The sequence below is a fragment of the Macrobrachium nipponense genome, chromosome 13 (assembly GCF_015104395.2).
Source record: "Macrobrachium nipponense isolate FS-2020 chromosome 13, ASM1510439v2, whole genome shotgun sequence".
Taxonomy (NCBI): domain Eukaryota; kingdom Metazoa; phylum Arthropoda; class Malacostraca; order Decapoda; family Palaemonidae; genus Macrobrachium; species Macrobrachium nipponense.
In genome coordinates this window covers 44,262,077-44,284,821 of record NC_087206.1, presented here as the reverse complement: position 1 = coordinate 44,284,821, position 22,745 = coordinate 44,262,077, and the positions used below count along the sequence as shown (strand labels likewise).

Genomic DNA, 22,745 nt, shown 5'->3' with positions numbered 1-22,745 from the left:
GTGAGCATGCCTATCTTGGCGAAATGCTAATTAGTAGGAGTATCTTGTACTCGTGTAGGAACAGGTTAGATTAAGCATGCAATAATAGGAATGATAATGTTATTTTGCCAGTGGGCTAATGGATGGACGTCGCTAACACTTACCAAACAAGAGAGGAATAAAAAGGATGAATAATGCTTCTCAATACAAGGTTTGAAGACATTATATTTTACATAGAGAATGATTGTAGCAGGAAAAATAAAAGTCTGCAGAGATGAATTGAAAAATAAAATAGGATGAAAGTTCTAACATTTTTCTCCCTCGAGTGTTTAAATTTAATAACTAATTATTAGGCAGGATCAAGGATGTAAAGTTGTCCAGAATGGCTTCATCAGGAAAATCCACCTGCCACAAGTTAAGAGAAAAGTAACAAAATATATGTTCTAAAAATTTATTTCTCATGTAGGGATAACTCTAATTAACATGAATTATTAGAATTAATTCCTTCACAAACACTAGCATACACGTCTACTACAATGGAAACAATAACATTATGCAACAATTCAAACAGCAATCAGTGAAAATATCTAAATTCTCACCTTACCAAATGTTATAGAGAATGGGGAGTCAGTAATATCGTCATAACAAAAGCACATGGCAACTTCTCCAGTCCAAATAAAACCCCACATGCTTACCATGAGGCTTCTAGGTAAACAGCATTTGAAGCTGGTCACATACATGGTTGAGTGGTTGGTAAACAAAGCTTGGTGAACATATGGGTTTGTCGACAACGTGGTTATGATTCTTTGTAAAGTGTTCAATTCATAAATTTAACACTTTCTTTACCACATAAGATATGAACAAAAAATGTAAAATAGCAGTTTTTCTTTACAAGTATGAGACTAACGGGAAATGTAAATTCTGCCTGTTATAGTTGCATGCAGTTTCCCTATGAAAATTTATGTGAGGTGCACTAATGAAAGTATTAAAAGTTTTATACCTACTGATTATTTCCACTGTCCAAGTTCTGATGTGAGAAGATTATTTAAAAAGGTCGTTTTCCAAAACTGGAAGATGCAGGACACTTTGGCTAATGAAGGAAAAATCCTGGCTTAAGGTCGTCACTCTTACATTCGAGGTATTGGGGGAGGTATTGGGGGAGCGTAATTTATTTAAAAAAAGAAAACGGAAAGGGTCAAAGTCACCAAAATTTGCAATTACTATAATTGACATAATTCAACACTAAAAAACTAAATGAGAAAAATTTGCAATTACTATAATTAACATAATTCAACATTTAAAAAACTAATTGAGAAAGAGTAAATGAGGGTTTTAAGTTTTGCAAATTTTACATAAGGTTGCTGTAGACAGATGGGATTATAAATCTGGATCACTTTGTACAGTGGGATTTACTAGCTTGATTAATGGAAGGCTTAAGAAAATAACTGGAGCTTGGTGGGATGCAGTGGAATCCAGCACAATGCTTGAATTAATAATGCACCTAACATGCAACACCCCCTTTCACAAATGTAGGATTATATTCTAGCATCTCTGTTAAGGAGGCAAGAGATACTATGGGATGAGGTGGCTTCTTCATTGAGCCACGTTTTACACAAGATGGCACCACTGCAGTCAGGTTACTAAATTTAATGAAATAGTATAAAACATGAAGGGTTTAAGAGAGGAAATGGCTTTCCCTTTTTGTCTACCAATTATAAAGGAATTGAGGATTGGAATTTGGAATGAGGATTTGGCAAGGCAATTGAGAGAAAGATGATTTTAGGATTTGGTGATGTTGTGTAAATCGAGTATCTATCAAACAGACACCCACCTGGTTTTTACTCCAAGTGCACAGGGAGTAGTTGAAGAACATTTGCTTTGCTGGAATGATAGTTGGTCGGACACATTGATAGGAAGGGGCCAGCTGGGTTGGGCATCAAACTGGACACCACGTGAGATTTTAATAAGGCCTCTACCAGGCTGATCATGAGTTGGTCGTCGGGAAAAGCATAGCTGGAAGAGGACCAACACCGTCTGTTCTTTCAGGGGGTTAACATGAGAAAAAGAGGAAGCAGGAGCAAGGTATGTATGCCCTCTACAAAGGTCAGTGTGAGAAGCAGAACTCACCTTGTGTCACAAGTCTCTAGTTGCCCGGCTATTAGGTGGGCGGAGCTTGCGTGCCAGGTAAGGGCAGAGCCAACTGGTGCAAGTGTTGTCTAGCAATGAAAAATCTCGGAGGAGTAGACCGGACAGAGGGCATGAGGGGTTGACCATGTGGGAAATATCACCATATTGCATGCAAATTTAGGTATGTCTCAAAATATTACTTAATTTTTCAGTTTTGTTATTTGGGGAAGCTGCTGTCTATATATATATATATTATATATATATAATATATATATATATATATATATATATATATATATATATATATATATATATATATATATATATATATATTATATATATATATATATATATATATATATATGTATATATTGCAATATAAAAACACTGTATCGTGCTTCTAAGAAATCAATAGAGGGATCCACAGTAATATCCTTGTTTATCTAGATATAATATGTTTATACAAAGCTTAAAGCTTTCGTCCATCCTCCTGTGGACTTGATCACTAAGCAAATGAGACATGTAATCTAGGATGTCATTTGCTTAGTGATCAAGTCCACAGGAGGATGGACGAAAGCTTTAAGCTTTGTATAAACATATTATATCTAGATAAACAAGGATATTACTGTGGATCCCTCTATTGATATATATATATATATATATATATATATATATATATATATATATATATATATATAAACTTTAACCCGACCAGAAGCACAATTATTGCCAACTTTAATATAAATAAAAAATTTAAAAAAAAACTACTCAGGCTAGAAGCTTCAATTTAGTATGTTTATGATGATTGGAGGGTGGAGGATCAACATATCAATTTGCAACTCTCTTCAGTAGTTTTTTAAGATCTAAGGACAGACAGAAAAAGTGCGGACGGACAGACAAAAGCCATCTCAGTATTTGCTCGTTTTAGTTTTTATTTCTTTTTAGCAAAGCTCATTTTTACTGTATATTTTGTTTTAAATGTGGGAAAATAAGCTAACTAAATTGCCTTCTGTATTCAATTTTACATGTGATGGTTATTATCTATAAGCATTTTAGTATCTCTGGTTATGTGGTATTGACATGGTAGGGTGAGTGACGGTGGAAAGCTGCTATTTTACTTAAGTACAGGTTAGCCATGAAACCAGGCAGAGACATGTACAGCATTGCTGAGGGGAGGCTAACGCCTAGAGGCAAGGCTCAAATCATGGTACCATAGGCTATCATGAGAAGCAATGACCTCTTCTAGAAACTATCTAATACTGTGGATGTTTTGAAGAAGAGGACCAGCTCTTTACTGAGACTCAAGAATGGCTAGAGAAACACAGCTAACTAAAGATGTTTATCTAGTAACATTGCAGCAGATTGATGTTATGAGAGGGGTAGGAATTGAAAAGCCACTATATCTGGCATAAGAAGAAAAGTCCCTTTCCAAATGAATTACAGGTGTCAATGCACACCCAAGATGTTCTTGACACAAATAGCATTAGTACCATGGAAACTAATGTCAGTGCACATTCGAGTAGCTGCTGTACGGATGTAGAACCAGATGACATGCTAGCACCAATGAGCGGAGAGAGAGGAGTGGAATGTACTTCAGCTCAAAGTAGGTGAGGTGGGAGTGGAATGTCCAAGAAACACGCCATACACCATGGTTATTAAATTGCAGAGTTGCTGCGAGTCTGCTTCCGGGCAGATGTGCACCTCAGTCACAATATGGTTAGGTAAAAATGTGAGTCGGTGACTAATTACAGGTAAGCTGCAAGACAGGACAGAGATAAAGCATCAAAGCAAAAACAAGTCTTGAGTCATGCTAATATGCACTGTGTGCGCTGCTAGGAGCTGTTAGATGTTCACTGAGACCCAAAAGCTGCTACAGATTCAAGTTCTGCTTGTGCCAGGTGCACAACAGAAGCAGTGAAGTCACTGAAGTGCTCCAACCAGCCAGGATAGTGCCTAGACGACCTCCATTTGAACTTGTCTGGTAGAAACTAAATATGGATAGAACTGGGAAATGGACATTTGATGGTCCATTTGGCCAAGGATGTCAAGACTGGCATATAGTAATATTCTCACGATTACCTATAGAAGTGTTGGAAGCACTTCCAAATACTGTGAAATATGTTGAAGAAATAATTACTATATATAAAGACAGGAGTACCAGTTATATGAATGTGGGCCAGGTGAGCGGCTGCGACTGGCGAGCAGAGCTAAATATAATCCATTCCAAGACCGATGAGGTATGAGAGGGGTATATTTTGGCCAAAGGCATGCTCATGAGTATCCATTTTGGATCTTTCTTTTGTTCTTTTCTTCAGCCAAACGTAAGTTTTGATAGAATTGATTTGGACCGGTAAAGTAAAATTCGAAATGCAAGAAGGAAGCGAGTTGTAGAGTAACCGATTTCCCTGTTTTGAACTAGTTAAGAATTTCCCTTCTGCATTGGAATCAGATAAGGGATCCATTCATAGTGTTTTGACTTGCAGTTTTATCCCTTTGTATTGCTACAACGAATGAAGATGAACCACCTTTTAATGGCTTCTCCTTGGGATTGGTTTCTGGAGGATAAATGAGCTGTCATACCCCCTCAGGGTTAGCTACTGATCGATGTCAAGGCCTCCATAAAGGGTCACTTGCACTTAATGGTTGTTTTTGAAATGGCTGCCAGAGATTGGTTTTAGAGGTTTTCTTACAGAATGTTTATATTCTTAACATCCTGTCACTGGTGGTCTGGAAGTTTCATGTGGAGTGTTGGTGCTTTATGCATAGCTGACAATTGATGCTTGTCTCCTGCTTTTTTTTTTTTTTTTTTTTTTGTGAATTATTGTTTTTAAGATGGTTGTCACTGGTTATTTGTTTGTATTTCTGGTGTGACTTTTAAATTTCAAGATACTTTCGTTGGTGGTTTTGTTTGTGGAAGTCTTTTGGAGTGGTTGTGTTTAACAAACTATGTGTTTGCATGTGGAATTTTTGCAAACTGTGTTTTAACAAGGTTGTCCCTAGTGGTATGTCTGGGCGTTTATAGGAAACTGATTTTTTGTTTTTAGCATCACTGTCACTGGTGGTTTGTTTCTGGGATTCTTCAGGACGTCTCGTGTTTTTACTGTGTTTTTGTGGGTTTTCAGTAGTTTGTCTGTGTTTAACCAGGCTGCCACTGGTATTATGTTTGTGAGTTCCTTGTGAATTATTTTTGTTTTTAATATACTTGTCAATGGAGAATTGTTTTAGGGTTTCTTATAGATTAAATGGGTTTTCAATGTGGTGGACACTAATTGTTAGTGTGGGTTCTTACAGCTTGTGTGTGTTTAAAAGTTCAAACACTGGTGTTGTTTATGGGTTTCTTTAAGATTGTGTGTTCTTAACATGCCTTTTACTAATGTTTGCTTGTGAATTATTTATGATTATAACATAGCTGCTTTATCATGGATTATTTTTAAGATAGCTGCCTCGTCTGTTTGGGGGTTTCTTATGGATTTTTGTTTTTCAACACAGATAATAGTAGTCCTTTTTTATGGATTTCGATTGTTTGCATTTTTTACATTGCTGTCACTGTTGATTGATGGTTGTTGGGGTTTTTGTAAATTAACTGTGTTTAACATGGCTGTCCTTGTAAATCTAGTTTTGTATAATCAGGGGGTAATAATGAATGGTAACACCAGGATTACGTTTGATAATAATATGCTTAAGTATCTCAACTTATTCTATTGAAAAGGACGATAATATACGTACTACAAGATAATGAAGGCAAAAAGTCCACATGCTATGGATGTTAAATACATTGATAGCTTTGACCAAAGTACCTTCATTCTGCATGCTTGTATGGGGTTAGAGGGTGGATGGCTTATACTGTCTGGATAAGACTAAACAAGAGTTCATGCCCAAAGTTAAACTATTATTCTCCTTGATCGCAACCTCTTGACAAGGTAGGGGTGGCGGCTTAGGGATCCACTGCAAGGAGAGTACGCTTTTTTATCTTACTTTCTTTGCTGTAGATTCAACTGAACATTGGGATCTATAACTCCTTCACTTCTCCCCCTCCCCCTCCTATAAATTTTCCCCTTCCCCTATTCCTCTTTCGTTGACAACCTTCGCATGGTATCGGATTACGAAATGCACTGCTGTTTTAAACTTGATGGAGGGAGGAGTTGGACAGCATGCCACTCCACCTGTAAAACTAGAGTATCCGACGTGGTCAAGCGAGGGGAAATTTTAATGTCAAGCCATGCCTTCAGTGATGGGTCCGATTTCGACGGACTGACAACCCTTAGGGCACTGTGGGTATGGTGTACATACAGGTGAGGATCCCAAGCCAATTACCAATTCAGGCGATTGTTGCTTCTCCCCCATTGGACCTCTATATATATATATTTTTTTTTCTTACATAGTGAATCAACCAAACCTCCTTACGACCTCTCACATGGAAATGGCCTATCCCAAAGAAAGCTCAGTTAATCAAAAGCAAGGTGGTATTAAAATTTTAATACCATATAAGCCACCCCCCAAAAAATATCGTGTTGACCCAACCTTGACTTACTTCGACTCCCTGTTTGGAAGTGAAAGTTGGTCAAAGATTTTAGCATTAGAAAAAGAACATAAAATTTCAGCTCTGAAGTTAGAAAACTACCTATTAATCAAACATTCAACAACAAAGAGTCAGTCTGAGGACTATATGTCTATAATAACAACAGATAATGTAAACGTAAAAATTTAAAAAAGCATGACACTATAATAAATAGCATCCAGGATGCTATTGTCCGAGAACAGTAACGAACACTCTCTTTAAAAAAAGATATCCCAGAGTTCTAGATTGCGAAGTATATAATACACCGAGTAATTAACAAAGAAATAAGCAAATGTTAAAAATCGCAAAAATAAAATTTGAAGATCAAGATATACCTAAAAAAATAACAATATTAGGCCAAACCAGAAAAATAAGACCATTTGTCCCAAAGCCACTACAATGTCAAAATTGTAGTACATATGGGCATGCAAATATTGTCGAAATAATCCTGTCCGACCGTATTGTGGATCTGAAGAACATGCCACACAATGAACACGGAGTGTACCAAAGTGTATGTATAAACTGTGGCCAAAACCGTCATATGAGGGTCCAAAGAATGTATGTACTATATATACAATACACAGTTTAAAATATTGTAAGAAAGAATCGGGGTCTATATAAGAAGCTAAATTAGTATTGAAAGTGAGAGGAATTCAGGATCTGCCTTAAGAAACATACATATTCTTCAGTAATAAGAGCCAATCACAAAAAAAAAATTGCAGACAGACAGAAGTAACGGAACACAGAAAAGTAAATCTCAAGAAATTAATGCTTTTAGGAAAAAAATACAATGGTACAGAATAAAGAAAAGGGTACTAATAACATGGATAATATTTTATCAAAATCATTTGAAATATTAATGCAAATAGTAGCACAGACAGATGCTACTACAGAAGTAATGAAGAAAATCGTGTTGGACTGGAAATTAAAGATAAAATAGACCTTTGCAGAGAATACCACCCAAAACGAAGAAACTAACTATTTCTAGGGAAATTTTGGTTAATGCAAAGAACACCACCCAAAACGAAGAAACTAACTATTATTAGGGAAATTTTATTAAACCAAAGACAAAGGATATGAAGAAAGACCAAAAACAAGCTAAGAATATATACCTTTATCTCCTAAAATAATAATAAACCTATGGATGCAGATATCCAAAATACCGAAGAAGTGGAAGAGAACCATACAATAGATGACAATGGTTATGTCAAGGGAGAAGAGATTGCTCCATCACCAATAATTGATACAACAAGAACAAATGAAACAAGAAATACGCATGCTAATACATGTGGATGTAATTATTATTTCGTTGAACTGTGCAATAACAAAAACATAACAAAAGATGGCATAACAAAAATTATAGGAAATCTTATGAAATATAGAAAAAAGAAAACCACTGATAAAAATAAAGAAAGCAAAACTCAACCACTAAAATATAGCATATTCAATAGCTATATTATACAATGTAATGTAAATGGTCTACAGACCAGATTACACCTAGGAGAATTATGACACTGATAAATTTAAAGAACTATTTAACAATCCCAAAGAACCTACATTAATAGTAGGTGATTTTAATGCTCACAACCCAATATGGGGGTTACAATTGTTCAAATTCAAATAGAGCAGGAAGTAGAGTAAAAGAATTTATGGATTCAAATGGCATGTGCTGAACTCTGTGTGCCTCAGGTATAGTAGACAGATTAGATTGGAATACAGTCGATTCCTTGCACACCCGTGATCATTTCCCAATTTTAATTTCCTTATTACAAAATGATCCTGCAAAACATATCCCTCCCTATAACATTTATAAAACAGATTGGGAGCGATATGAAATGCACACTAAGAATATCCCAACATTTGAATATTTAAATGACCATAATGAAACTAATAAATCTCTTGTTGATTTCATTAAAATTGCTGCTAATAAACCAATATCAAAACCAAAACCCCTTACAACAAAACAGAAAGCTCCATGTTGGGCTGATAAGCCAACAGTTAATAAATATAAAACTCCCGGTAGGAAGGTGACTAAATAATAATTTAAATATAAAATTCAACAAAATTAATAAAACATTATCAATATTATAAGAACTTATTTTAAAAAATGACTATATCATTATTAGAAATTTATACATTAAAACCTCTGTACAACAAAATATCTGCAAATTTCAAAGAAGAAGTAATTCAAGGAAGAGTCATTTCATGGAGGAAATATGTATCAGATCTCTCTAATAATACTCCCATAGAAAAAAATATGGGAAAATGGTACCCATATTACACCACCTACTAGACATGCTATATTAAAAGATGGACAAAAAATATTTGATCCAAAAGAAAAGTTAGCAAATGTACGCAGTAACAAAAACATAGATGAACACTTCCGGACAAAGAAAAAGAATATAGAATTAATAACAATATTTGTTTTGAAATGATCTGCCACTTAAGTAATATCTTTATAGTTTTATAATCACTTATGGGTTCGAATTTATTTCCTGATGGGTGGCATAATGCCATAATTATTCTTACCCCCCAAAACCTGGAAAGGAAGCAAGTAATGTAAATAATTACATAGCAATTTCTACAACAAGTTGCTTCTTGTGCACATTACTGGAGAAAATGGTAAATGCTTGACTAGCATGGCACATTTGAGAAAATTCTGATACCCACTCAATTTGGGTCACAGTGGAAGGAACAGATCTACACTGGATTCCTTATCCAACTTAGAACACCACATACGTAGGGGATTTGAGCAAAAACAAATTACAATAGCAGTCTTTTTTGACACTGAAAAGGCTTATGATACTACATAGAGATATGCAATATTAAAAACATTACATAAAAACAGCATCCGTGGACATTTATCTAGGTTTATACAATACTTTGATAGACCACAGTTTTCAGGTGAGAATTGATGATGTTTTGTCCATCAAAATGGTGTTCCACAAGGAAGAATCCTAGTGGTACAATGTTTACTTTAGCAATAAATTATATCAGTAATAATCTGCCTATTGGAATTAATACTAACCTGTATATGGATGATTTTGGCATATATTATGCAGCATCTCGAATAAGACATACAGAACTAATCATAACAAAAATAGATAAACGGGCCTCATCCTTAGGCTTTAAATTTCCCATAGATAAAACTCAAGCAATCAACGTTTCATGAAAATAAAGTGGAAAAAATGTGAAAAAATTTACAAATCAGAAATTGTAGTATACCAATTGGTCAAACTGCAAAATTTTTGGGATTAGTTTTTGATACTCACCTGAACTGGAATGCCCACATAACATACATGAAATCAAAATGTAAAAGACAATTAAATCTAATTAAAAGACTATTAAACACTACTTGGGGAGCCAATAGACATACCCTTACTGTACTGTATAAAGCAATCATTGATTATGGATGCGAAATATATGGCTCAAGATTAAATACAATGCTGAAAACATTAGACCCAGTCATAACGAGGACCTTTAGATCATCACCAAGGTCCTCTTTACCAGTTGAATGTAGTGAACTACCTTTATCTCTCCATAGAGAGTCAGTAATAATGAAGAGAGTTCTGAGAATTCAGACAAGTGATTCTCCAAGAAAAAACTTATTAAGAGATGTATTTATAAACAATCATCCATCTCCTTTCTCAATTAGAGCTAGAAAATTGCTCGAGTCGCTGAAACATATATACAGTTACCTTCAATAGTTAAATTACCCCCTCCTTTGACAATGAATGAGGATTTGTACATCATATACCCCAGAACACCATAGACAACATACAATAGAGCATATAAACCGAAAAGGTCCACATTACGCAACATACACAGACGGATCTAAATCTGTAGTATTCCAAGGCAACACGTATCATTTCTCTCTACTTGATAATGGCTCTGTATTTACAGCTGAGTTATTGTGCAATACAATGAGCCAGATGATAACTGAAGATGCCTCCTTTAATAATTTTGTGATTTATAGCGACTCAAGAAGCGCTTTAGAAACCATTCAAAGTTACAATCCAAAAAATAATATTGTATAACATATAACACATAACGTTGTATAATAATGGAAGAAATATTGAAATATGTTGAATCCCAGCCCCTGTAGGGATTAAAGGAAACGAAGTCTGATAAAGCAGATAAAGAAGAACACCACATGACAAGAGAAAATGTAAACAGTCCTATCAGTGACTATATAAGATATATAAAACGTCATTGTACATAAATGGCGAAATATATGATATAAAGAAATTATAAATAATAAATTGAAACAAAATCCTGAGCTGGAAAACGGAGTTTGACACATGGACACTTAATGAACAGTGCACATGGCGATGGCCCTCCTCCTGAATGCTCAGAATGCAAAGCGTTGATAGGAGTCAAACATGTATGTGTTTTGTGTATGTCCAAATTTATTATTATTATTATTATTATTATTATTATTATTATTATTATTATTATTATTATTATTATTATTATTATTATTATTATTATTATTATTATTATATTGTAAACATGTCTTGAAGCAAGCCCCACCTGCTTTGATAATTTCAAAATATTACAATGTTCATACCAGGGAACTACAACAGGAAAAAGAGGCTAATAAAAAAAACGAAAGAATGAAAGCCCACCGAACTATAACTATCAGTGTATGGATCCAAGTCTCTCACGATTCACAAGATGTCATAGATCTATATCCACTTGCATACAAACCAATCAGCTCAAAGTTACTAAGTTTATATATGTATAAGCAATGGAGTTATCTAGATCATAGACCGCTATAAAATCATTCAAGAAAACCTTACCCTACCACTGCCGAGGACATCTTTTGAATAAATTCCAAATCTCATAAAGCATCCCAGTTGCTTATCTGTCCTTATGAGCATCCTGTCAGGAGGCAGGTGTTTATGGTAGATATTATACAGTACATGGTTCTATGCTCAACCTTCTAATAACCTTAGTTAGCAAGGAAAGAATGGTAACGGCCCTTAAACTTTTGCAATCTTTATTCACTCAGCTGTTTGGTATGTAACACAGGTTTAGCTGCCAGTTTCAGCAGCTTCTTACAGAGCACTCTCAAAGCCACACACCTATATGTCACTTATGTCACCTACCACACTCTCAAAACCGCACACCCATATGTTACTTATGTCACCTACCACAGTCATGTTTGTGCTGGGGAATAACCACCTGTAATTACTATGTGACCTGCAAGTCATATTAAAATGGGTCAAACCCTCAAATCCCCTATTAAATGTTGTCGTTTCTTAGCATCCTGTGTAAATTTCCATTATATTAATGACCTTAGAATGACCTGGCAAACCACCACAGTTCTCTCACCTAACCCCTGTTAACTAATAGACTAAACACAGCAAAACCCTACCAACAAAAAAGCCACTAATGGACTAAATACAGTTTTTCAGCTCTGGCTTCACTCCAGAGAGAGAGACCACAATTACTTTCTCCACCAAATCAGTGGACATAACATGTTTTCAGGTTGGACCATGCAATTTACAGACTAAACACAGACATGCCAACCAAATCAAAAAGCCACTACCAGACTACATATGGTGGCTCAGCTTTGGCTTTGCTTTCCCTCAATTCATGGACTAACTATGGCAATGTCTAATGATATAAAAAGTCACTAATATACAAAATGCAGCGGCCCTGCAATTACTCCAGTCTACCTAGAAAGACACAACAGCAAGAGATTTCTAGGATTAACTCATGTCCTTCGTGATGCTGACTGACCTTTATGCTAATGGAAAACCCAAAATGGAAATATGGCGCTACCAAAATTTGTTGACCAACATTTGGGCTGCCCTCCCAATGCTGAAGAAACATTCATGGTAGCCTTCCTGAAAAGAGCAGCAGAGTTGCTAGAGGTCTTTAAGGTCTTATGATATGCCACCCCAAAATACCAGTGAAGTCAGAAAAGATCAGGAGCAGGACAACAGCAGATGGACATAAGTTACCAACATGCAGAAGTGCCCTTTTAACAGCAACAAAAACACCCATTTATCTATTATCTGAATATACCATCATAAGTTTGATAAAGCACTGATGAAGTATGGCAGATGCAGTTGGAGAAAAAAAATAATCAGTAGCAACCCCAATTAATAATGGTGGCCATCACTATTCCAACAGATGCCCGCTACATCTTTCTGGACATGACACATTCAAATCCATTCTTCATGCATTAACAGCAGACTGACAGGGGATTTCAAACAACAATTTATGACTAGTGGTCACCAACGGCAGCCCTATCCCATCACATAGCCACAGCACCCTCACCCTCCACCGAAATATGAAAAAGATACCAGCGGGAGTTCATCTTTGCCAGCATCGTTCCTGACGCGCATGCATAATGCCACCTTTCTCAGACACTTCACCTGTTAGTGAATTCTGAACCTTGCCTCTTTCCAGTTGGCACCACTCACCACTGGACCCAAACAGCCAACCATCAGTGTGATAAACCCTGAGAACTATGTTTTCAGCTACAAGAACTTCCCAACTTCTTAAAAACTAAGCTCAGACAGACTTCAGGGATACCAACAAGGTAGAGCATACACTACATCAAAGCGGAAGATCACCCAGCTCACCCTAAACTTTGCCACTTGTCCCCAAGTAAACTGTCTGCCTCATAAACAGTCTTCGGAGAAATGGATCAGATAAGCCTTTGCTACAAGGGCTCCAGCCCATGAACCTTCCCAATCTATACGGTGCAAAAAAAAAGGGGGGGGGGGGGGGGAGGAACAAGGGCTCTTGGTGTTTCTGTGGAGAATATAATGTATTTCAGGAAGTCTGAGTCATGGTTTTTTGCCAATATCTTTCAAATTAATTGATGCATCAGTGTGTTTCCCACCCTCCCATGATTTTGGTAATAAATTCAATTTCCAAATTCAGTTTTCTCAGACCTTTACTCTTGAATTTGATGGGGTAACCAGCTAACTGATCAACGCTCTCGGTCATACGAGCTTGGGTACTACTGAACTTGCCGTGAGTATTTGCTACTTACAGTAAATTCCACACTATCCCCAACTTTCCACTTCAACTCCACCAGTTTTCTTCCTACTCTTCCATTACGTCATCACACCATGTAGTATATGTTACTTTCTTCACGAATGTGAATGTTTTAATTTTGTTTGCATAATTTTGTGATGAATAGTTATTTAATGTTTATTCTAAATTCACTGATCCATACATATAATAAAAAATAATGGGTTAAAATCACAGAACAGTTTATAACCATTTGAAACAATGTACATGGTAACATAGATGTGTCAATAAATCAATTTTAGCTTTCCCTTATTCCCCCAGCCACAACATTTCTCTCTCTCTCTCTCTCTCTTTCATATATAATATTTAATATAATTAATTATATATATTATATATACTAAAATAAAATTATTATATTTAATTATTAATTACATAAATATACTATATATATAAAAAAAAAATATATATATAAAATTATTATAATATATATAGATATATATATATATACATACATTATATATTAATATAATAATATATATATATTATTATATATATATATAATCATCAATAAAAGGAGGAGGAGACACACAGATGTACAGGCTGTCTTTATTCCGACGTTTCGTAATTATCCAATTAATTACATCATCAGGGCTGTTACAATGAAAAATAAAATTCCTAGTAAAATTGTAAAAACAAAACTAAAAATTAAAAATTCAGAAACGTAAAAGCTAAAATTATTCCTACAAAGTGTACGAAATATACACATTAAAATTATAGGAATTGAATTTTTAAAAAGGACATCCATTAAAATGAAATGAACATATAGTAGAAAAAAATTTGAAAGCAGCAGTGAACAAAGTTACTGAACAACAGGATAAGGACCGACCTAGAGGAGAGACAGCGTTAAACTAAACGTAAAAATGAAATCATAAATAAACAACACAAGTCAAGACAAATACAGAGAGGGGGGAGGACGTATGAGTTTTTAACGATGGAACAAGTTGTTTAATGAAAAGTGACTCCATAATAACAATTTCTTGAGGGTTGGTGGTATGGTCCAAATTGCAAAAGTCTTTATTATCGATATCAGTTTTACCGATTTTGGAGTGGTTTCTAATATTGGAGTGTTCTGGGTTTGCAATTCTGTTGTCAGTACGAAAGCTTACGCCACGATGACGATCGATAGGCGCCTTAAGAAGTCTGCTGGTGGATCCCACGTAGGTCCCTGTTTGACATTCAGGGCAAGAATATTTATAAATAACACCAGAGGACATATAAGGCGATAATCGCTCCTTCGAGGTAAAGAGTGAACCGACGGTGAAAGCGTTCTTAGGAATTAATTTAACGTCTATGGCATGAAAATGTTCCTGGACGTTTTAGTTATCAGACAAAACGAATGTTTAAATACTACGATTTTTAGGAAGAAAACTGTTTTATAAATTTTAAGCCCAACTCCGTTTCTACCCTCTTCCACCAAGCACTTGTCCATAGGTCGAACTGGGTCCTTTTCCATAATGAAATAACATTTTTTACTTTTTTAACAATAACTGTTTCCTTGCTAAGCTGATGTGTAGGAAATTACACCAACTACTAAACAAACATTTCATTGCTAAACCAAAAGTTTTAAACTGTCCCAAAAATGAAGTTTTATGTATGATTTCCATTTACCCATGACCTAAAATTTCACAAAAAGTTGACAGAAATAATTCAGGAACATCTTCATGCCATAGGCGTTAAATTAATTCCTAAGAACCCTTTCACCATCGGTTCCCTCTTTACCTTAAAGGATCGATTATCGCCTTATATGTCCTCTGGTGTTATTTATAAATATTCTTGCCCTGAATGTCAAACAGGGACCTACGTGGGATCCACCAGCAGACTTCTCAAGGTGCGTATCGATTCTCATCGTGGCGTAAGCTTTCGTACTGACAGCAGAATTGCAAACCCAGAAGACTCCAATATTAGAAACCACTACAAAATCGGTAAAACACATATCGATAATAAAGACTTTTGCAATTTGGACCATACCACCAACCCTCAAGAAATTGTTATTATGGAGTCACTTTTCATTAAACAACTATTCCATCGTTAACACTCATACGTCCTCCTCCCCTCGTGACTTGTGTTGTTTATTTATGATTTTATGTTTTGTTTGTTTGTCTTTTTGTTTGCCTCATTGGCGTGATCGGTATGGTCTTGACCTGCCACCCCGGTGGCCGCGAGTTCGATTCTTAGACATTCCATTGAGGTGTTAGAGATGTGTATTTCTGGTGATATAAGTTCACTCTCCACGTGGTTCGGAAGTCACGTAAAGCCGTTGGTCTCGTTGTTTAGTAACCACTGGTTCCATGCAACGTAAAAACGCCATACAAACAAAACAAACAAATGATTTTATGTTTACGTTTAGTTTAACTTCTCTAGGTCGGTCCTTAACCTCTTGTTCTGAAACTGTTCACTGGTGCTTTCAAATTTTTTTTTACTATATGTTCATTTATCTTTCATTTTAATGTATGTCCTTTTAAAAATTTAATTCCTTTCATTTTAATGTGCATATTTCGTACACTTTATAAGAATAATCTTTAGCTTTTACATTTCTGAATTTTTAATTTTTAGTTTTGTTTTTACAATTTTACTAGGAATTTTATTTTTCATTTTAACAGCCCTGATGATGTAATTAATTGGATACTTACGAAACGTCGGAATAAAGACAGCCTGTGCAACTGTGTGTGTCCTCTTCCTTTTATTGATGATTATTACTACAGATTGACTCCTGACTACTTACACTAAGCTCTATATATATATATATATATATATATATATATATATATATATATATATATATATATATATATATACACACACACACACACACATATATATATATATATATATATATATATATATATATATATATATATATATATATATATATCCATCTTTGTAGAAGACGTATAGCAAATGCATTTCTGCATCCACGTGGACATTTCAAAATGTTAGCCATAACTCTGAACAGTGACCAGAAAACCCTCTCTGTAGTTACTGGATATGTAAGTGATAACCTCGTCGTTAAAGTTCACATTTCATTCATTAACTACAAAGATCTCGGAAACCCCTACATTCTGTACAATAGTCATGTAGGTCGTTAGCTCATTTCATCCTACATTGCTCAGTTGAAAACTTGCATTGCTAATATGTGGCTGCAAACATTCCATTACATAACAAATATTGCGGAGAGAGAGAGAGAGAGAGAGAGAGAGAGAGAGAGAGAGAGAGAGAGAGAGAGAGAGAGAGGGGGGGGGGGGGGGGGTGGGGGGGGGGGGGGGATGAATGAAACGACAGATGGGGAAGTGAGGTTTACAGAATGAAAAAGGGTAGGTGATAGGAAGGATAAGTACCCCAAGAGTGTTTATCAGAATGAATTCGTAAATCTTGACTGGCTAGGTTTGGCTATTTCCTATAATTCAAGAGTAAAGTGCCTTTAAAATCTGTGTTGGACATGAAATTCTTCATCAATAATTAGTAGGGAAGGGTATGAGAAACTCTGTACCACACTAATCAATCGATTGGTTTGAAAGAAACTGGCAAAATACAATGACTTAAGCTTCCTGAAATACATAGTAGAAGCACTTCATTCGAGAAATGGAGTCAGGTGAATTTCTCACTTCCCAACACAGCTGGCATCACCAACCTACAAAGTACAAGGATCTTCTCCAAGTTTGCTTTCACGAAGGGCTTCTTGTTGGTCTCACTTACACCACAAGAACACACATAGACATGGTTCACTACACATTCAACAACCCAATGTTTGGCCACTGAAACTCTGGCGTGATGCTCAATGACTTATGAACAACATTCTCAGTAACCTACCTTTCTATGCGCTACATCAACAACTGCCTCAACTTCAAATTTCACCCTTCCTTCCTGTGCGCTACCATCAACAACTGCCTCAACTTCAAATTTCACCCCTCCTAAGTCTTCTTTATGAACGACATCCTTATCTCCAAAAATTCGGAAAACCACACCAGAAAAATACTGTCCCCAATCCAAAATAATGGCTTTGTGGTACAGCCCAACAAATGTGTCACCGGGGAATCATCCATGAAATCCATGGATTATCAATAAACGCAGTCTGCTCCAACATTCTACAGTGTAAGACAGGGAAGGGCACACTGCATTGCTAATGAGACAGGCGAGAGCGCAGTTCAAACTTGCTCTTAAGCACTGCAGGTTAAATGAAAAACAACTAAGAGCCGATGCAATGTCTAGAAACTTAGAATCTGGTGATTATCCTCGTCTTTGGAAAGATATCCAGTCTTTAAATCCCAAAACTAAAAAGCTATCACAGAGAGTAGGGGAAGCAGTCAGAGACGAAGCTATTGCAAGTATGTGGGGCGATCACTTCAACAATATCCTGAATTGCATAAATGATCAAGATTCCTGGAGGGATGTAGATAACCTCCTTACTGACAACATTCAATTTCATTTTGCAGACCGTATTACGCCAGGTAACATCAGCAATGCCATAAACAGCCTACCTAATAATAAATCGCCCGGCTGTGATGGTCTTCCTGCAGAGGCCTTCAAACTCTGCCATCCGATAATTTACATTTTGCTAGCTGCCCTATTCAATGCGTGCATAATTCACCGGTTTCTTCCAGACTCCCTACTCTTAGTTCACTTGATACCATTAATCAAAAACAAGCTAAAGGATGTAGCTGACCCTGGCAACTACCGGCCGATTGCAATCACAACGATCGCATCGAAGATACTTGAGTCTGTTCTTCTAGTGAGACTTCTCCCCTTTCTACACACCACTGACAACCAGTTCGGGTTTAAAGCAAACCACTCAACCGACACCTGCATCTACATACTGAAAGAATTGCTGAACTACTACCTATCATCAGCCTCTCCTGTTTTCCTTTGTTTTGTAGATGTGAGAAAAGCATTTGACAGAGTAAACTACCTGAAGCTCTTCCTGAAGCTGCATATAAGGGGCACACACCTGTACCTAATTGGCATTTTACACTGCTGGTTCTCCACACAGCAATTCTGTGTCAAATGCGGTAACGTATTATCTTACACCTTCGGCTCCCTAAATGGGGCTTCGGCAAGGGGGCATTCTCTCTCCATACCTGTTTAATACGTACACAGATGCCTTGAATGTCAAACTGAACTCGCTCCCAATCGGATGCACCGTCAATGAAACAACTATAAACAACCTCTGTTACGCCGACGATATGGTTCTGATTTCCCCATCAGTGCAAGGTCTCCAACGACTCAGTCGACACCTGCCGGCCAATATGCAGAGGAATTTGATATAATCTACAACGAAACCAAGACCCAGTGCATGTCGCTGCTCCCGAGATCGTTTAAGCATATTGCAGAACCTCAAATTTTCCTCGGAAACCATCGGCTGGAATTTGGGTGCACGAATTTCCGTATTTGGTGTCAAATTATCACTGACGCCCTAAAACCCAAAAGATACGGCAGACATTGAACAGAGGCGTCGTAAACTATGTGCAATTGGCAACATGATTGCAAGGAGGTTTGCCTTCTGTTACCGAGACGTGAAACTGCTGCTATTCCGCTCGTACTGCTACAGTATCTATGAGTGTTCCCTCTGGACGAACTATACCCGAGAGAACATGAGACGCATCACTGTTTGTGCCACAATGACATTCTGAGACGCCTCACCAAACACTCCCCGCTACCAAACTCCGCCACAGCAGATGTGTCATAGAGAAAAAACCACCTGGACAATTTAAAAATCATTGTTAGGCGGACAATGTCCAGTCTGGTAACCCGAGTGAGAAACAGCAGCAACTCGCTCATACAAAGCATCCTAAGGAGTGAAGCAAGAAGAAAATCTAAATTGTGGGAAAGATGGGTAAAGGAGGCCTTTGTCCCCTAAAGGACTTAATCTCTGTATTGGCAAGATGTCATCTGCAGTTTTTGTCACTATTACATTTATTGCTGATATTTGAATTTTTCATTATTACTGTGATTACTATCAAGTTAAAGTTTTATTTACATTTAATTTATGTATTAAGCCCTCTGGACCTGACTACTGTAACCACCTAAGGTCTCTAGTTGAAATTTAAGTTATATAATATGTGCACCAACTGTTATTACTCTCAATGCATATTTTTTTTCTCACCAATATTATTACTGTTATTACCAGTATGATGATTACTAGCTCTTATGCTACCTCAGCTATTTTGTGGATAAGTGCCGATTATTCATTTTCTTTTTCTATTTTATCATGCCTCATGTATCTAGATTGTGTATGTTACAGTCTGTATCTTGTATATTCAATGTATATGGCCCCGAGCTGAAATAAAGCATATTATTATTATTATTATTATTATTATTATTATTATTATAGAAAGTATCTAACTCCAACCACCATCAAAGGGATTCATTGGAATGGTAAAGAACTATTACCACTAATTCCTCCCAGGAATCAGACAGAAACAAGCTCCCTTTATATCTTCTAAGCATGAACAGCAAGTCTCTCAATGGGGGACTCAACATCTTCAAAGCCACCAAAGACAACTTGGCAAACACAACTACTCTGGCACTCCCCAAATCCCAAGCCAGACTTACATTAACAACAGGCACTGTCAACATAACAACAAGGGCTGTAGTTCAATAATCAAACAATGAAACAACTCAGCAAAATCTAACTCCAAGGAAAGAGAAAAATGCACTTTCAGCAGGAACCTCTTCTCGAACCTGCATACCAGACACTTCACCTATACAAAGGTACACCTTTCACCATCCAAACAGGTCATCAGCCAGTCATACACATTACCACATGTCTAGATACATCGTCAGAGCCGACTTTCAGCAATTGCCAAATTTGCATGTACTATACACTATACCAGGCAAGAAATCACCAACAGCAAATGCACTATCCATCAATGAAATCAGTGGAGTCCAAAATAAGAATTAATCACAACATTGCCGCCGATGCACTACTTGAAATACACAGAAACAAATTACTACCACATGTTCATCACAAATCTACTAAGGAGAAACTTCCCATTTGTTAGCATACTACAAACCCTTCTCTACATCAACCTCAACAGCCATCCTCAAGCAATATCTAGTGTGATAAGCCCTCCAGAGTAATGTATTCACCGTGTTCCCACCCCCCCAGAAGAACCACTGACAAGTTGGTGAAACAAATTCTTCTGACAGAGAGCAAAAAAGACATGCAATTATGGACCAAACAATGGTTAAGTGCCAAAAAAGTAAAATAACTTGAGACAGACGACAATATGTCAATGGTGTGAGACCCTTACCCATGTCCAATAGATGCAAGAATCTTCACAACAACTCAACAATCTACAAGATGGCCACAAGCAATACCTTTATTGGAAGCTACAGTGTACACCTGCACCAAGGCATTCCTCGATGGTTGTGTTAAGTCATTTCAGCATTCCTGACAATATAACATCTGTTAGAGGACAGGCAATCATCTTTGATCTATGGACCTCCAAAGGCAAATTAATGGGGTTCAAAAACTGAGCACACCATCAGCTATAACCTAGCAGCCAATGGCATGGGAGAAATGACCCAACAATCCCTCAAAGATTATTTAATTGTGAAGGACCTCACTAGAAGCTCAATGAAGGAACCAGCAATTCTCCCATACATCTGGTATTTCACAACATCTGCATTCCTGGGGAATTTTCCCCGATGACAATGGCAGCCAACTAAAAGACCCAACAATACTCAGATGTAAACTATGAAGTAATCACCACCAGCGTTAACAAACTTCCATGGACATGAATAGATTGTTCATCCTGAATCATCTACAAATTTGCCAATTTGTCTTCCTGTGGGATGACACACACAAACCCCACCTCTGATGCCCCTACATAGCGGGGCGGGGCCCACCTTGTCCAGAATATTCTTTTAACGGGAAACTTGCAAGATAAAAATTAACCTGACTGTAAAGTCTGGTAAAGAGAAAATGACATCCCTTAAAATTATATCACTTGAATTGGTAAAACACTCGAAATAACCTTATAAAATAACATTTACTGGAATCGATGCCCATTAAAATAGTGTTCATTGCACAATTCTTAATAGATTTTCCACAAAACAATATTCTGAACTTTATTAAATGTTGCAGGTTTAAAACTGACACTATAGTACACAATTCTTTTTCTACATAAAACGCCAACAGTTTTAAATCTAACACTCAAGACCAATATAAAGGTCTGGCACCTTCACGTACATGCCCATTTTCCTTGAACAAGAACACCAATTAGCCTCGAAAGGTTCTGAATGTTTGCGCACAAGCAGCCAAATCTTGTATCAGTCCCGTAGTAACATTTACCCGTAAGTATAATTACCTATAATACACTTACCAGAATACAGAAAGGTACCACTTACTATATTATGTTTTAGTGTAACACGCTTCAACATTTAACTCTGATATTATGAATATAATATTACGTCGTGCTTCCTTCATGCATCAAACTGTCATATAGGCTACAATGAACATTCATATATAGGCAGCCGATCTACAGTACATGAGATAAAGATTAATATGCATTTCTAAGCAGGATTTACGTCTTTGTATATGCCATTAAACATTCGGTGGCGGCCAAGGGGGGGATGTTTCATGACATTCCGTTCTAAAATTTCTCTTTCCCGTACTGGGATGGTTACTATTTCAACCAGGAGCAATTTCTGAATGGCACGTTTCTAACTAAATAGTAATATTGGCATTTCAATGCATTCTTGCAAGACAATTGTTAAGTAAAGAAGCATAACAAGAGTAAGCTTACGTCTATCGGAATAACTACTTCATCACGTCCATCCGCTGTCGAGGCTATCCAGAGTTGTTCATTTCGAGCTCTCTTCAAAGTATGATCACGACACGTTCCTTAGGTTCCTTACGATGAAAGTAGTGTCTTCTCCCAGTGCCTTTATATAACTTGTGAGATACAATGACATGAGTCATCTCTGAATGTGTTCTACACGTTTAATACAGGTGCGTGTAACGGAAATTTGTGCCACGTATTTCTTTAGACCATACGTACACAACAGTACGGGTCAACTAGTCCCT

General features: G+C 36.6%; 1 protein-coding gene across 1 annotated transcript in view; it reads right to left on the bottom strand.

Moving 5' to 3' along the window:
• Nucleotides 1-22,745, bottom strand: part of LOC135225772 (uncharacterized) — a 40,932-nt gene extending 18,187 nt beyond the window's left edge. The window contains exon 1 of the mRNA XM_064265238.1: nucleotides 22,465-22,745. The gene's annotated coding sequence lies outside the window, so the exon portion shown is untranslated. The remainder of the gene's footprint in view (nucleotides 1-22,464) is intronic.